The following is a 15,463-nucleotide window of genomic DNA, read 5'->3' on the forward strand; positions in this document are numbered from 1 at the left end:
TTTTTAGAGTAATCAATATTCTTTTATAATGGCTAGTACACTACTCCCATTTTTGTTGAAGGATAATACACCACTAGACCACTCTTGTTTTGCGAAACAAATTATACTCAATGGAAAATTAGAGTGAGGCTTCATGTTAGGTCGATTAACTTTAAATTATGAACAATTATTGAATATGGTGATTTAGTGCCAATAGATCCTAGGACCGATGAACCAAAAAATGAAATGAATTTTAATGATAAAGAGGAAAAAAAGATGAGCTTAAATGCTAAAGTTATTAACATCTTGTTTTATGCTCTTGATAGTATAAAATTTAAAAGGGTATCGATTTGTGAGTTTGCTGAAGAAGTTTGGACCATACTCCAAACCACATATGAAGGAAAAAGCCAAGTCAAAGAATCAAAGATCGAGCTTCTCTTTTGGGAATATGAGTTATTCAAAATGAAGTCTAAAGAGAACATAACTGATAAGTACAAGTGGTTCTCTAACTTAGTGAACGATCTCAAAGGGCTTAGAAAAATATTTGAGATGATCAAAATGATAAAAAAGGTTTTGAGATCACTACCAAATTTGTGGACCATAAAGATAATGACTGTTGAGGAGTCTAAGGATCTTAGCAAGATGAGAATGCATGAGCTTATAAGAAGTCTCCTTGCCTATGAGATGAAGAGGAAACCAAAGAAAGAGGAAGTTAAAGCTAAGAGAGATATTGCATTGAAATTTATGGATGAAAAGGAAGCGGAAGGAAACTCTTCCATGGATGAAGATTATGTGAGTCTTCTTGTTAGAAAGTTTAGCAAATTTCTATCAAAATCAAAAAGGAACAAAGGAAAGGGGTTTGCCAGACAAAGAGAAACAAATGAGGATAGCAAAAAAAACAACAATTAGATAATTTGTTATGAATGCAACAAACCAGGTCATATTTGCCAAGATTGTCATTTGAGAAAGAAGAAGAAGGATAAGAAAGAGAAGAGATTCAGGAAGGAAATACTTGCAGCCATTTAAAGTGGAATGACGACTCAAGTGATGAAAGTGAGTCAGAGGAAGAAAAGGCCAACATATGTTTCATAGCCAAAAGTGATTTGGAGGATGAGGTAAATGATTCAAACTCATACTCTTTGCATGAATTACATGATGCATTTGAAACCTTGATAGATGAGTATGAAAACAAGAAGAAAAATATAAATCATTAAAGAAACAATTAATTTGCATTAAAAAGGAACATGATATACTCCTACATGATCATGATGAGTTGGTTAAGAAATATGATGTTGTTAGAAATGAAAAGAATTCATGCCTAAAAGAATTAACATGCATGAAAGAGGAAAATAAAAAATTAAAGAAAAAGGTATCTAATTCGAATAAATTATTTGAAAATTTTCAAATAAGCATTAAAAGGTTGGATAAGATACTTGCATCTTAAAGAAGTGGTTTTAATAAAGAATGACTTGGCCATAATGGAAGTAACCCTTTTTCAAACTCATATAGGCCCTTAAAGAAACCTCATGCATTACATATGAAATGCAAATTTTGTTCATTCATTAGATATACTATTAGACATTATCCAGTTTGGAACAATAAACCTTTTAAAATGAAGAAGGTTTGTGTTCTTAAAGGGACACTTAAAGCTAATATTGTTGGACCAAGACCATTTGGGTCTGAAAAAGTGAATAGATGAATTTATTTTGTAGGCTTGCTTGCAATCTTCCTTGAGATCCTCTAGCAAGTGGTATTTGGATAGTGGATGCTCAAGACACATGATAATAGATAGAAGTTTATTCTCCTCTTTGAAGGCTAAAGATAGAGGTAATGTCAACTTTGAAGACAACTCCAAAGGAAAGGTAATTGACATAGACATCATAGATAAATCCTTTTTTTCCATTAATGATGTTTTACTAGTTGAAGGTCTTAAGCATAATTTAATTTGTATAAGTCAATTGTGTGATAAGAGTTTCAAGATTAGTTTTCATTCTCTATGTTGTGAAATTGTTGATGCTAGCACAAATGCAATTGCATTCATTGGTCACAAACATTCAAATGTGTACATTATATACTTGTATGACATTGCATCTAAAAACCTATGTCTCATGTCAACCAAGGAAGAGGACATGTGGCTATGGCATAGAAGATTTGGACATGCAAGCATTAATGTTCTTCAAAAACTTTCAAAAAGAAATTTAGTAAAAGGTTTTTCGAAAGTTAGTTTTGAAAAATGATCATGTGTGTGATGCTTGCATGAAAGGCAAACAAACAAGAATTTGCTTTAAGTCTAAAAATTGTGTTTCAAACTCAAGACTCTTTCAACTTTTACATATGGATTTGTGTGGATTATTTAGAACTACAAGCCTAGTTGGAAGGTATTATTGTTTTGTAATTATTGATGATTTTTCAAGATTTATTTTGGTATTACTTCTTACAAATAAAAGTGATGTATTTCATGCATTGCTCTATTTGTTACGAAATTACAAAACTAATTAGGTTATGCAATTATATGCATTAGGAGTGACCCTGGAAAAGAGCTTGATAATTCGGATTTTGAATTATTTTGTAATGAAAATGATATTAAACACAATTTTTTTACATTTAAGACCCCTAAACAAAACGGAGTTGTTGAGAGAAGAAATAAAACACTTGTAGAAATGACAAAAACCATGTTGTATGAAAATGATTTGCCTAAGTATTTTTGGGGTGAAGCTATTAATACTTCATGTTATATCATTAATAAGGTCATGATTAGGTCAATCCTCAAGAATTCTCTTTATGAGTTATTCAAAGGAAAAAAAAAACTTAATATTGCATATTTTCTTCCTTTTGGGTAATGTTGTTAGATGAAGAAAATTTCCTAGGTTACTCTTCCTCATACAAGTTTTATAAAGTCTTCAACAAGAGAACTCTCTTAGTTTAAAAATTTATTCATGTGTATTTGATAAATCACCTAAGTGTTTAGGTAATAGAAATGAAGATAAAGTCATTAAGCTCATGGAGGATCTAAAAATCAAGGACTCATCTCAACCAAAAGAAGAGAAAAAAGATCATTAAGTTAAGGTTGATTACCAAAATGATGAACTCATGCAACCTTAGAAACCACAAAGATAAATCTTATATTCAAGGGTGAAGAGTGAAGTGAAAGAAGGAAGGATTATTAAAGACCTTACCTAAGAATAAAAAACTAGAGCTTTATTGAGGAACATATGCTAATTTGTGACATTCTTGTTACAAATGGAGCCCAAAAAGGTAGAAGAAACTTTTAAAGATGAAAGTTGGGTGTTTGCAATGTAACAAGAGTTAGATCATTTTCAAAGAAACAATGCTTGGGAACTAGTTCTAAGGCCAACAAATCATGCCACCATCGGTACAAAATAGGTATACCAAAACAAGGTGAATGAGTCTGACACTTTTATTCAAAACAAGGCAAGACTAATTGCTCAAGGGTACGCTCAATAGGAAGGTATTGATTTTGATAAAACTTATGCACCCATAACTAGAGTAAAAGCAATCAAGATATTGGATGTATATGCATGTCATTTTGATTTCAAATTATTTCAAAATGGATGTTAAAAGTGTGTTTTTAGGTGGTTTTATTTAAGGAGAGGTCTATGTTGAACAACCTCTCAATTTAAAAAATAGTGAGTTTCTAAATAATGTGTTTATATGGTTTTAAACAAGCTCTTAGATGTTGATATGAAAGATTAAATCTTTTCATAATTGAAAATAGTTTTCAAAAGGAAATATGGACACCACCTTACTTATAAAAAGGCATATGCAAGACATTTTGATTTTTCAAATGTATGTTGATGACATCATCTTTGAACCTACTAATAAGTCTCTTTGTAGAGATTTTTCTAAAATGATGCATAACAAGTTTGAAATAAACATGATGAGAGAGCTCAATTACTTCCTAGGACTTCAAATCAAACAAACAAATGAAGGGATCTTGGTAACCAAGCCAAATATGTCAAAGACCTTTTCAAAAGGCTCAACATACAAGATACCGAGGAGCAACCCACTCCTATAAGAACTTCTCTAAAATTTTATATGGATGAGGGAGGTAAAAGTGTTGATACCAAAGCATATAGGTGCATTGTTGTATTTAACCATATCAAGGCTCGATATCATGTTTAGTGTTTTCATGTGTGCATGCTTTGAAGCAAATCCTAAAGAATCATATCTTAATGCTATGAAATGAATCTTGAGATACCTTAAAGGAACCCCAAACGATGGTTTATGGTACTCTAAAAGATCCTTATTCAAATTCCAAGCATTTTTGGATGTCAATTTTGAAGGATATCGAATAGATAGAAAAAAAATGAGTGGCACTTGTCATTTTTTAGGTAACATACTTGTCTCTTGGTTTTCAAAGAAACAAAAGTCGATGGCAATATCTACTACTAAAGCCAAATATGTTTTAACAACTAGTTGTTGTGAACAACTCTTATGGATAAGACAACAACTAATGGATTTTGGCTTTAAAATGAAAACATCTCAATCTTTTATGACAATACAGGTGTCATTCAACTTTCCAAAATTTCTATCTTGCATTCTAGGGTAAAGCACATAGACATTATAAATTACTGTTTGCATGATCATATTAGTAAGGGTGGTATTCAGATTGGATTTTGATACTAACATCAACTTGCTGGCATTTTTACTAAGCCTCTTGATAAGAATCGCTTTTGCTTTATTTAAGGAGAGTTTGGTATGATCAACGCAAATCAAGTAAGTGTTTAATGCTCTTGTTGATATAAATCTTGATTGTGTTAGCTTTACTATGCTATTTTGATTGATTGTGCTATTAATTGTATGATATTTGTGCTTGTTAAAATGAATGTGGATATTTGTGATCATTTGAAAATGCATTTACATTTATATAAGATAAACGCTTAATGCAAAATTCAAGTCGAATCAATTTGAACTTGTGTTCAAAGTTGATCAAATCTCAAATTATATCAAATGTCCTTGATTCGATCAAAATATTTAAATTTCATGTTTTTGAAATATTTTGATCAATACACCTTTCTTTGTTGAACTTAGTCTGTGAAATGTTTTTTTCTACAAAGGTTACTATTGTGAATTTCTAGAAAGTTTTTAAAAATTTTATTTGGCCTGTATGTTGATCTATTTTTATTCCAAGGTGACAAAAATCAACTCCACTAATTTTAAAAAATACATTTGTTAAAAATGACTTTTTAGCATAGTCGGCTCAATGTGATCTCATACTAGACATTCATAATGTTTATATAAACTTATTTTTATATATATATATACATATATTATTTCATTATTTTATTTTATCACAAATGTATTACATTATTTTTTATAAATTATATATATAATAAGTCACATGTGTCATAGTGTGCATGCAAAATATGCCACACGTGACAATGCCTTTCATTTATTCATTTAAAATATAAAAAATAAAAAATTATTTATATATATATATTGTCATTTAGTGTCACATATCTTTCTTTATTTGTTTTTTCTTTTTCTTTTTTTTTTTGCCAAATCCCCAAATTCCTATTCATTCTGTTTGTCAACACAAATTTCCTTTATCTTTGCTCCATTTTTGCTCATAAAACTCTCACAAGGACAACACTCAAAGCATACTCATGCCATCTTGCATTTATTCACCAAAGCTTTTTGTTGACAAGTTAATTAAGTTTTAATCACGGTTTACGCACAGATTCATTACGGTTCTAAAAAATTTGTGTTGATGGCAATTCAAGTTTTTATTATTGTGCTTAATGTTTATTGCTCCAAGAACTAGGCAACCTAAATCAACAAAGGATTCAAGTATTTCTCAATCATATTGCAATATCATTGTTGAAAATGATGAACAGAAGGAGTGCTTGAATGAAATTAGAAATAGAAAAATTCTTGTGGGAATAAGTGTGCTCTTGTCTATCTTAGAGGAGAATGGTATTGCAAATAAGTTTATGGAAATAATAAATAGGATGAAATGGAGGAACCTATTTTTCATGAGACATGATGTATATAAAAATCTAGTTTATAAGTTGTACAGTTCTTTAAAGGTGGAAATGGATGTTAAACATCATATTATAAATTCTACTATAAGTTTACACTACATGGTAAGGATTATATGGTTACTTTAGAAATGTTTGCTCAATGATTAGAATGTGATTATGATGGAATGTTCAATGCTCTAGAAAATTGCAATCACTCTGTCGTTCGGAATAAGTTAAATGGATGAGAAATTTATTATTCACATATTTCTAAGTTTAGAAAACTAGATAACTCAGTCTATAGGGTGCTCCATAGGTTAATCACCTATAGTTTAAATGCTCAAATAGACTTGAATGGATTTGTTTCAATTCATGACTTAAAATTGATGTTTGCTGCTCAATACAAAATTCAAGTTAATGTTGTTTGTTGACTCATTCAAAGATTGTGTCTCATTAAAACTGATGATCACACTATTCAATTTAGTATGATCATATCATTCATTGCAATGAAACTTGGATTAAACCTATTAGCAAAGATCCAAAGTATCTCATCAAATTCAAAGATCCAAACCTTCTCTCAGCTCAATCTTTAATAAAAATGGAATTAATTAAAAAAAATTATCAAAGAGGCTACAAATTCAAAGCTTATTGTACAAGACACCAAACAATTATTGACGGTGAAAAAGAACAAGTTCCTCCTAAGTATCAAGTGAATGTTCCTTTAACACCATATGATATTCCTAAACCAAGCTCTCAGACTAAAAATCAACCTAGAATAGAAAGTGAAGAAAGATGAACTCGTTCCAAATTCAATGTACTAACATGGTAAGTTTCATGGGCAAAGGGTTTCAAGTTTTACATCTTCATATGGATAGAATTCATAAAGGGCAAGATCACATCATGTTTGAACAATTGTGCTTAAGAGATAATCATGAGAGCTTTTAGTAAGAAGTTTGTAATTGGATGAATCATCAACTGTGATTATAAATTTTATATTATGACATTTTGCATTTCATAATCTTTTTTTTTTTTGCTATGTTTTGATGTTGACTCTTGATTATTATATATGTTTGATATTAAATGCTAACTGTTGTTTAATATTATTCATTGCTTGGGATTTTTGTTTGATACTGGTATTTGATTGCTAACAAAAACAAGGAGAAATTAGTAAAAGAAATATAAGGGAAACTCTATCAAATTTTTTTTTTAGGCTCAAAGTGAGGGGGAGTAAGTGTGATACAAAATTAAATTTCTCACTTTATATTATATTATATTTTTTAAACTAAATTTTTTCATCAATCAAAAAGAGGGAAACTGTTGTACCTTAATATTTTGATGATGATGAAACTTATGTTAACATATCCAAAGAATGCATGAATGTATTAAAGGATAGACAGAGTGTGAAATTTGCAAATCAATCTGAAATAAGAAAATATGGTCATACCTCTTCGGGGACTAGCCATGTGTTAACCGTTCAATTTTTAAAAATAAAAATTACTAGAAAAGAGTAAAGGTCCAACCATGATGTTCTAATAACATCCCAACCATGACATTAGAGGTGTTTATGCCACGCGTAAAGTTATATAGTCATGTCACTTAAGAAATTGTCCCAACCAAGACAAATGTGTCCTAGTAATGACAATCTAGAAATTTCCCTAACCATGACAAATATGTCCCACCTATGACATTAAAAAAAATTGTCCTCATGCTACATGTCTAGCTATGACTCAATAAGCTTGTCCCAACTATGATAAAATCATTCTAGTTATGTAGTTTTTCAAAACCTCTGAGCCATGATACCTAATACTAGTCATGCTTTGACATGTGTTAAAATCATCCCAAATGTGTAGTTTTTCATAACTTTCCAACCATGCCACACGCTCTTCTAGTCATGTAACTCTTTATCTTGTGTAAAATCAAACTATACTTCAATCGTGCACAAGCCAACATGTACCCATTCAAGCTTTTAGATTTTTTATACTAAACATAGAAATAAAGCAAGCCACCTATGACATAGATGTTGAGAGCATTTAAAGCTATCTGTTAAAACTCTAATCGAGACATTTTTTACCAAAATTTTCAATTACTTTTTGAAGATAACGTAATCCTAATAGAATGCTACTCAACCTTGTAACCTAGCTTTATAAATTGTGCTTGGATTGAAAAGCAAAAGGTTAGACATTTTACTTTCAAAAACAAAAAAAACCAAATAGACTCTGATTCTCTATAACTCTTACCAAACTTTCACTTTATTGATTGAGAGTCTAAGTGCACTCATCTTGTATTTACAACTTTATGGAGACATTTAATACTTTTATCTGTTTTTATCAAACCTTTTGGATGTAATCCTATATCAACCAATATAGTAGGTGCAATCCCGGACATACTACGTGGACATAAGAGGCCTGAAGAAGTGGACAATAGATAGTGAAACTCTAAGGCAATTTTCTTGAAGTGGACATAAGAGGCTTGTAAGAGAAAACTCCAAACCACTCTAAAATTGAGTTTTTCTAAACTCTTTAATTCTGGTTGGATGTTTATTGATTAATTGCTTAAGTTGTTACTTTGCATTGATTATTCTCACTTATTTATTATTGTTGTATTTTGTAAAATTTTACTTTGTTATTGTTATTTATTGCTTATGTGTGTTCTATAAAATCTTACTTTGGTATTTGTTGTTACATTGCATAAACTTGGTTGTTGAGAAAAAATTTAGTTTTTTTTTTAAGAACCTATTCAACCCCTTCCCCTTTAGATTCACATTCGTCATTACAAAAGTTTTAACAGCTGAATTAGGAAACCTTGAGCCGCCCACTTGTCCATCTTGCCTTCCTCATTGATTGCTCATTTAACTATGCTTTTGTACTCTTCCAAGCTAGATACAAACTAAATATAGAAGTTTAGCATAATTAAATACAAGACTAATCTAATAAATGCATAATTAAACAAGGTTAATAAAACAAAAGTCCAATAGACTTGTTGTGGGCTTGGTTGTTACTTTTGGACCTAAGTAATCAAATTGTGTGCAACTGAAAGTCTTGAGCCCAATAAAGCTTGAAAGGTCAAATTGTGGAAAGAATGGACTTAGGTTTAGACTGGTTTGTTAGTGATGGAAGTGTTAGAGCTTGATTGAGAGAGTTGGGCCAAATCCATATTAGGAAATGGAATTATCTCAATAAGTAATAATAATGTAAATGACATATGAGATGGGCATCCCTTCTGACCATTTCTATAGAGGAAAGTAAGTTACACCTGAGATAGGTGTCCATCAAAGTTATAGATATAGGTGGCACCTGAGATGGGTGTCTAATCTGATGTGTATAGATGTAAGAGGCATTTACGATGAACGTCTTTTTCGATATAAAGGTGTATGAGGTACTTGAGACAATTGTCCAACCAACTACATCAAGGACATGTATGATAGTACGACTCTATTGAGAATATTCATAATGAACATTGTATTTATTGTAAATGCCTACTGGGTGTTATAAGTCATGTATTCTTTAACTTTGTAGGTAAGAGGAACAACAAGGCAAATGGATTAGCACACTAAGTTACACATTCATCTATAGATGTTTTTAATGATTTTCTATTCTTTTGACTTGGTTCTCTTTGATTGTATGCACATTGAGAGTTTGGATGATGTTTCCTTATTTATTTCTATGAGACGCCTTTTGGCACACTTTTTGTTGATAATAGATGCATGGAGTTTTATTCTTTAATTGCATTGATATTTTATTTTATTTTATTTTAAATCAGGTGACTTGTCATTTTGATATTTCGACCATTTGGGGAAAATATCCGAAATGAGGTATTACATTTTTGGTATCACAACATGGTTTTAGGAACCCCAAAAGGTGTTAAAAACAATTTTAGCATATAATGTGCATAAATTAATAATTGAAACAATGTTGATCACTCATATACCTTGATCGTTGTAAGTAATTTACCGGTTATGATTATTGGTAAACTTCATTTTAAGTTTTATGTGGTTTTACAGACTGAGAAAGTCTAGCCAACACCAAGGATAGTTAAGGTGGCAAAGATCAAAAATACTATACAAGAAGTGTTAAGAAATCACCATGAGCTATTTAGCAACGTAAGGCAGCCGGTAGAGACACTAATGGGTTCGGTTTAGCCATCGTTGGTATAACAACCTATTCAGTCCCCAATCCTACAAATGAATGATGTTTGGGGGTAGATGCATCTAAAATATGGGCTAGTAGGCAAACATTAGCCACTAAAGGTCAAGGGTACCATAGATCCAATTATAGCTCTCAAGTGGATGGAGGCTATGACTATGTTCATTATGAATGACCAAGAAAAAGTCAAGTATGCTACTTATCTACTCAAAAAGGATGTTAAGGCCTAGTAGAGACTCATGTGTACCACTCATCCTATAAGAGGTATGTTATGGAACAATTTCAAAAGGATGTTTGATGAAGAGTACATATCAATGGACACCATGAGATCCTAATCCTAAGGGTTCTTCAGCCTAAAACAAGGTAATATGATAGTTCGAGAGTATTCTACTCAATTCAATGCTCTTGTCATGTATGTCGTAGGAGTAACCAACACAATTCAAGGTAGGATGAAGATATTTGTTCAGGGACCCCAAGTTAACCTCGCTAAGAAGGTGATGGTAAGGGAACATGTCTTTGCTACGTATTTTGAGGCTTTAAATATGGCCATGAGGTAGAAATTATGTTGGACTATATGGATTGAGAAAGAGATTCACAGACAATGTCTAAAAAAACTGGCTAACGTTCAGTCTAGAAAGATTCTACTAGCTGAGGGACTAACAAAGACAAAGACAAGAGATGAAAAAGAACCTTTAAGTAAAAAAATCCAAGAGAGGCAACAAAGATAAAAGGTCCTATCGGAAGGACCCTTTTGTATGCTAGAGGCATGGTCATAGGCATCTAAATGAGTATGGACTCGGTTTGTTTCAAGCGTGGTTAGTCGAGACATTTTGATAGACTTGAGTTTTGGGTAACATCAGGTTTGGGTCATTGAAAGGGATATTCTAAAGACTGTATTTACAACTAGATATATATGTTATAAGTTCATAGTGATGCCTTTCAGGTTTACCAATGCTCAAACAATCTTCATGGATTTTATGAATGGGGTATTCCAAGATTGATTGGATAGTTTCATTATAGTTTTCATCGATGACATTTTAGTATATTCTAAAACTCAAGAGAAACATGAGCAACATCTGATATTGGTGTTACAAAGATTAAGATATTGATAATTGTATGCCTAATTTTTCAAATGTGAGTTTTGGTTAAATCGTATAATGTTTTTGAGGTGTATGGTTTCAGTTGACAATATTTCAGTAGACTTGAGTAAGATTAAAGTTGTGATAGAATGACAGAGGCTAATATTGGCTAACAAAGTTCAAAGTTTCTTGGGATTAGCTACAATTTGTTAGGCATTTTTCCAAATTAGCTCAACTGTTGACTAAGTTAACTTATAAGGATTTTCCCTTTCAATGGTTTTCAGACTGTGAAGATAGTTTTTAGGTTTTGAAATAAAGATTGACTACGACTCTGGTCTTGACTCTACCTATTAATGATAAGGAATATGATTTATATACAGATGCATTATATAGGGGACTTGGTGTTGTCTAGATGTAAAAGGTAAGGTGGTTACATATGTTTTCTACTAGCTAAAAGATTATGAGAACAAATACCTAACCTATGATTTGGAATTAGCTGCAATGGTATTTGCTCTTAAGATTTAGCACCATTATTTGTATGGGGTGAAGACTAATGTATACACTAATTATAAAAGTTTGAAATACTTCTTCACTTAGAGGGAATTGAACATAAGGCAATGTTAATGGTTAGAATTGGTCAAAGATTATGATATGGACATTAGGTATTAAGTTTTATATAATGGCTAATGTTTTGACCAGAAAGGTAACATTGTCTTAAATAACTATATGTCCTCAATTATAATAGGATGTCCTCCATGAGCAGATTGAGGTGGTCACCAAATTGTTGGCTAGATTAGACATTATAATAACTTTATTATATGAGATCCAAACTAGGCAGGTTATTGATAAGTGGTATGCAAAGATGGAATAATGAGTTACTGATAGACTTGAACCAAATTTTTGAGTGGTCAATAAGGTTTTGAGTTTCATGAATCGAGTATATGTTCCTCAGGTTGATGACTTAAGGACTCAGATTTTGATAGAGGTGTATAGTGCACTTTACATCGCCATCCTAGAAGTGCAAAGATGTACCAAGATTTAAGGGGATCTTATTGGTGGTCCAGTATGAAAAAGTAATAGTAGATTTCATATCAAGGTACATGTTTGTCAATAGGTCAAGATTGAACATTAACGACCATTAAGATTATTGTAGCCTTTAACCATTCTCAAGTGGAAATTGGATGAGATTTTGATGGATTTTGTAATAGGATTGCCAAGGGTGGTCAGAGAGGTAGCTATAATGCCTTATAGGTCATTATAGACTGATTGACCAAATTGGGACACTTTATTTTGGTAAGAGATAATATAGGCATGGATCAGCTAAGACAAATCTATGTGAGAAAGATAGTTAGGCTCTATGGGTTACCAAAGAGGATTATGTTAAATAGAGACACATAACTTGTTTTGGCTTTCTAGCAAGAACTAAAAAGGATATTAGGTACGTAGTCATCTTTCAATACACCTACCACCCCTAATCAAACATGTAAACAGAACAAGTCAATTAGGTGATTGAGGATATGCTAAAAGCATGTTTCTTGGACCATGAGACATATTGGATTGATGTTTTGCTTTTGATGAAGTTCGCCTGTAATAATAGTTATTAGATGACCATTTAAATGACCATGTATAAGGAACTTTATAGGAGGAAATGTTGATCAACATTACATTAGGATGAGATTGGAGAGAGAGATAACTTGGTCGAAGCTTTGGGACTTGAGGTGATCTAGCAAATGATTGATAAAGTGAAGTTGGTTTGAGAAATGATGAAATGGGGCCTAGGATCTATAAAAGAGCTACGTCGATCAAAGGAGATGTGATTTGGAGTTTGAGGTCGGTGATCATATGTTTGTCAAGATTGTTCCTTACTGACATGTAATAAGATTCAATAGGAAAGAGAAGTTAAAACCGCGATATATTAGGTCGTATGAAATTATTGAGAGGATTAGCAAGGTGGCTTATCAACTTGCATTACCAACAAACATAGATGTATTCACAATATGTTCCATGTATTACTATATTACTGTTATGCAAATATCTCGGTGATCCGTCCTAAGTGGTTAGGCTCTAGTGTATTGAGTTGGAAGATAGTTTAGTATATGAGAAGCACCCAATATGGATTATGGATTAGTCGATTAAGATACTTAGGCATCGACATGTTCCTCTGGTTAAGGTTCAATGGCAAAATCATCGAATTAAAGAGTCTAATTAGGAGATAAAGAGGGACATGTGGCAAAGATTTCCAATTTGTTTAAGTGAATTTTGAGGCCAAAATTCTTTTAAAGGGGGGAAATTTAATCCTTGTAGTTATGTGTTAGGGGCATTTTGATCATTTCCTTATGGTTTGGCACTTTATTTATTACTTAATTGTTAGTTATTACTGTATGTATATGTTTGTATATAGAGATCGTATACACTGAAGTGAACTCAAAAGGCGTTATGGTCTTTATGAGGGATTAGACATAAAATTTTAATTTTTCCAAAGTGGTGGCATACTGTGCCCATAGTTATACGAATTGAAATTGCGATCCCATAATTTCTACGTTTGGATAGGCATGGCTAGGATGTGATTTCTACACTCTTTTATCTATTGAAGATTCAAACAAGTTAGGGGAGAAAAACTAATGCTATATTTCAAATACACATCACATACACAAGAAATCAGAGAAAGAGTTGATACTTTCAAGCATCGTGAAAGGAAGGAAATTGCCATATTAAAAACTACACATCATCGAAAGAGAGGTACGTATTGTCTACCTTCTCTATGATGTTTATTCTATATTTTTTTATAGAAATCATCTATACAAATCATTATTTGAGTTGTTGAATGCCATATAGATGATTTGTGGTTTGATTTTCAAGCTTGAGAAGTTTGTTAAGTTGATTTGTGAGTTGGGATGATTGATTTATATGATTTAGAGATGTATATAAGTCTTATAGAATCTATTTGTATTTGTTCTGAGTTAAAAATTGATAGAATCATGATGTCATAGATGCAAGGCACACCCATGCATGAAAAGTGTATAGTTGTGCTTTAGATGGTCACCAACTAGTACCACAAAAAGTCAGGCACACAATGCATGAATGTCATATGTGCGCATAAGTGCTAGGCATGTAGTATGCATATGTCAGACATGCATGCGATTGTCAGGCATGTTATATGATATCAGGTATGCAATGCGTTATCTAAGGTGCACATGCTTGGTATGCAACGTACGCACCCGTTTAGCCTGTGATGCACCGATGCCATCTTGATACATTTGCATAGCCTGTGACGCACTATATGCCTAACATACTCGACGATGCGAGTCAAGTGCACACCTATGCATTACGAAATGGAATTTGCAAACATAATCATAATTATGCCATAGATGATTATGAGTCGTATTGTAGACCAGTTGATAAAATGCCCCAGTCTTAAGATCATATAGGTTGATTAATGAGATGTCTTGGTCCCTAGTAATGGAAGTGGAATTATCTCAATAGGCAATGATGATGTAAGCAATGTCTGAGATAGGTGTCTTTTCAAACCATTTCCACAGAGGAAGGTAAGTGGCACTTAAGATAAGTTTCCATCCCAGTTATAGATGTAGGTGATACTTGAGATGGGTGTCCAATCTGATGTGTATGGATGTAAGAGGCATATGAGATCAATGCCCTTTTCAATGTGAGGGCGTACGAGGCACCTAAGACAAGTGTCCGACCAGTTGCATCAAGGACATATATGACAATGAGACTCTGTTAAAGATATTTGTAACGGACATTGTATTTATTATGAATGCCTACTGAGTGTTGTAACTCACATGTTCTTTAGCTTTGTAGGTAAGAGGAACAGTAAGGTAAGCGAGAAGGTGAGTAGATCAGCACACTAAGTTGCGCATTCAACTATAGATATTTTAATGATTTTCTATTCTTTTGACTTAGATTCTCTTTGATTGTATGCACATTGAGAGTTTGGATGATGTTTCCTTATTTATTTCTATGAGACACCCTTTGGAACTCTTTTTGTTGATAATATAAGTATGGAGTTTTATTCTTTAATTGCATTGATATTTTATTTTATTTTAAATCAGGTGACTCGTTATTCTTGTATTTTCACCATTTGGGACATATATCTGGAGTGGGGTGTTACATTTGTATATGTATATTTATTAATTTATTAATCAATGAGAACTAATATTCATCGTTTTATACTTCTTTTATGTTTTTATCTTGTGAGTTGTGAAGGTGAATAGTGTATTTAATGAAGGACACAGAATTCATTTAATTTGGTAGCTCTACATTA

This window comes from Mangifera indica, chromosome 6 (assembly GCF_011075055.1).
Source record: "Mangifera indica cultivar Alphonso chromosome 6, CATAS_Mindica_2.1, whole genome shotgun sequence".
NCBI classification, from domain to species: Eukaryota; Viridiplantae; Streptophyta; class Magnoliopsida; order Sapindales; family Anacardiaceae; genus Mangifera; species Mangifera indica.